This window comes from Anneissia japonica, unplaced genomic scaffold (assembly GCF_011630105.1).
Source record: "Anneissia japonica isolate Jap-2015-1 unplaced genomic scaffold, ASM1163010v1 scaffold2240_len173809_cov135, whole genome shotgun sequence".
Lineage (NCBI taxonomy): Eukaryota > Metazoa > Echinodermata > Crinoidea > Comatulida > Comatulidae > Anneissia > Anneissia japonica.
In genome coordinates, this window is record NW_022696039.1 from 2713 (window position 1) to 6029 (window position 3317).

Sequence of the window (3317 nt, forward strand, 5' to 3'; positions counted from 1 at the left end):
TTATTATTACAATAATCAATTGACGCAAATAAATGCATAACATGAAAAACAAATGTCACACCGAGAAAAACAGAACACCAGACCATTGTACTGTACATGTAGCCAGCAATACTATTTCATTTAAACCCACAAAAACAAACTTAGCAACAGAAAAAACCAAAAATTGAAACATATAACCCATCTCTTCAAAGTTAAAAAGTGCCATTTCCAGGAATGAAGTTGCCATATTCGTAAGTTTTTCGCAGCTCTGCCTCTGGAAAATATAACATAGCATGGAATTTTGAGATGACCTATTATTAATATAATGATTCATCTTACACAGTTCAGTTTAGAAGGCCATAACATAGCATGGAATTTTGAGATGACCTATTATTAATATAATGATTCATCTTACACAGTTCAGTTTAGAAGGCCACATCTTGATGAATAATCCCCCAGGGGAATAGTCCACCCAATGCTCTCCCGTTCCACCAGATGCCCCCCCACCCCCTCAATCCATAGATGCTCACCGTCATGAAATCTCTGTATGTGGTCATCACAGATCCGGGGGGGGGGGGGGGGGCCATTCACAGATCCGGGGGGGGGGGGGGATGCCATTTCCTGCATAGAGACTTTCTTTGTGGTCGGGAATCTGCAGTGGTTGGGGAGCGGCCGAGTGGGGGTCCCAAGTGATGGGGGGGGGCATGTGAGGTGTTGCCCCGGGGCCCTTACTGGCTCTCGACGGGACGCTAGTTGTACGATGAGCATTTGTTTCTCATTCGTTGGGCGTTCGTCTTCCACGCACCTAGGGCCTAGGCCTAAACACTCGAATCGAGGCGGGCCCAGGCTTAACTTGGGCTAAAAAACAGTAAAAATATGGGAAATTTGAATCATAATTATGAAAAATATTGTTTTTAATATTTAAACCACAGAATCACTAAATTTCAACAATAAATATAAGTATATACTGTACATACCTTTTAAAGGAAATTGAGAAGTCATTCTTGTTTTGTTTACTTTTCGTTCACTGTGGACGGTAAAACATCAATTTTCCAGTCGTCCTCGGCTTGACGACGACTGTCCAAATAGCTCACGCGTGCGCAGTATCACTAGTGGGCGGGGCTTAGTTGTTCCAACCGTCGTCGTCCCTCTACCGTCCTGTTTCGTAAATACTCTAGTAACAACATCAACAACAGGACTCTATATAACTACATGAAAATAGATAAGGATCTTTTAATTAACACACTTTTAAATGTCCCATGGGATACTCTAAAACTCTGTGAAAATGTTAATGATGCTGTTGATGATTTTATTTCTTTAGTCTTAGCAGTTATCAAAGATGTTGTGCCAGTAGTAAACCCTAGACGGAGAGTACCACCATGGTTTGATGTTGAATTACGTAATCTTCTTCGTAAGAAGGAACGGTTATTCAGGTTAAAAAAGAAACACCCTAATGCATCCAATAATGATAATTTTTCAGCCACTAGAGCTGAATCCAAGAGACTTTCTCGTAGTATTATACTACAGTTATGTTACCAAATTATCAAACGATATGACAACTAATCCTAAACGTTTTTGGGGCTGGATTAAATCCTCATATAAATGCAAAATTAAACCTGTAAACTTGAAACATGGTGATGCTACTGCCTCTTCTCCTGAGGAGAAAGCTAATTTATTTAATAAATACTTCAGTTCTGTATTCAATAATAGCGTTCCAAAGCCTATTTATCCTGACCTTCCAGATTATGACTTAGACAATATTTCTACTTTTAATATTGATATTTTACGTATCGAAACACTTTTACGTGAAATAGATGTAAAAAAGTCATCTGGTAGTGATAACATAAGTAATATTATTCTTAAACTTGGTGCTCCTGCCATCTCTCAACCTTTGTGTATGCTCTTCAACTGGTCACTTAGTGAAGGTACGTTCCCTAGAGCATGGAAAATGGCAAATGTACACCCTGTCCATAAAGGTGGTAAAAGAAATGAGGTCTGTAACTACAGGCCTGTTCCTATTGTCCCTACTATTGCTATAAGATATATGAACGTATAATCCATGATGTGTAATATATGACCATGTTGCTCCTGCACTTTCAATTGCTCAGCATGGATTTATTCCTTAGCGTTCTTGTACTACTAATTTAGCTAACTTGTTTAATTGCATATAATGCTCTCAATAATAACTCTCAGTGTGATGTAATATATACTGACTTTTCAAAAGCATTTGACCGAGTTAATCACGATTTACTCATTTACAAGATCTCTAAATTCGGCGTTACTGGTAACTTAATTGAAACTCGTAAGCTATCTTACACATAGAGAACAGAGAGTTATTATTGATGGTGCTACGTCTGAATGGACATCGGTACAATCTGGTGTTCCTCAAGGCACTATTTTAGGCCCTTTATGTTTTAATCTTTTCATCAATGACTTGCCTCATAATTTTACTTCGCAACGACTATTATATGCTGATGACCTTAAATTGTTACGACTGGTTAGTAAGATTGACGATGCCAAATCTATTCAAGACGATTCAGATATCTTGTACTTATGGTGCAACACTTGGGAAATGTCCCTCAACTTAAACAAATGCAAGATTTTGACTATCACACTTAAACTAGAAATTGCAAATTGCAAGTGAAGTGCTGCGAAGTACAACTACATATAAATGTTCTTCGAACAAAATTATGTATGCGAGTCAAGGGAAAATAATGAACAATAAAAATATAACAAATAATATGAGACACGACCCATTGTCTATTTTAGAACGTTGGTACCGTGGGATGCCAGTCAATTCGAGCGGATGTCAGTTCGAGCGGATGCCAGTTCGAGCGGATGCATTTAGTGCGAACTATAACAAGGGCGAAGTTATCGTCGCCGTATTCTTGTATTTGTTTGTTTTAAATGAAAAAAATAGGTTCTGAAAGGTTTTTAGTACTTTTTGATAATTACTCCATGTTTGAATCACAGTCTTGGCAACTCCGACTACCAAGATGGCAGCACAAGTTAAAACTATAATAGAATTGCGCACTTTTCATCTTTAAAAAAAAGAAAGTGTATGTTTTACCAGGTGTTACTAAAGTGCACGAGAAGGCACACACACACACAAGACGAGTGACCATTATTTTTTTCACGGTAAACAAAGTGGGGTGGCTAGCCACCCTATTCACCACCCCTCCCTCCCCCTTCCCCAGATCCGCCACTGGTTGGGGTTCTGAATTTAAAAAAGCAAATTATATTTGTAATTGAGTTATGCTACTCACTCATCTATTCTGGAACTATTGTGTGCTCACTTCCCCTTTGAAAATGTCAAATTTTTAGCTCAAATTATATTT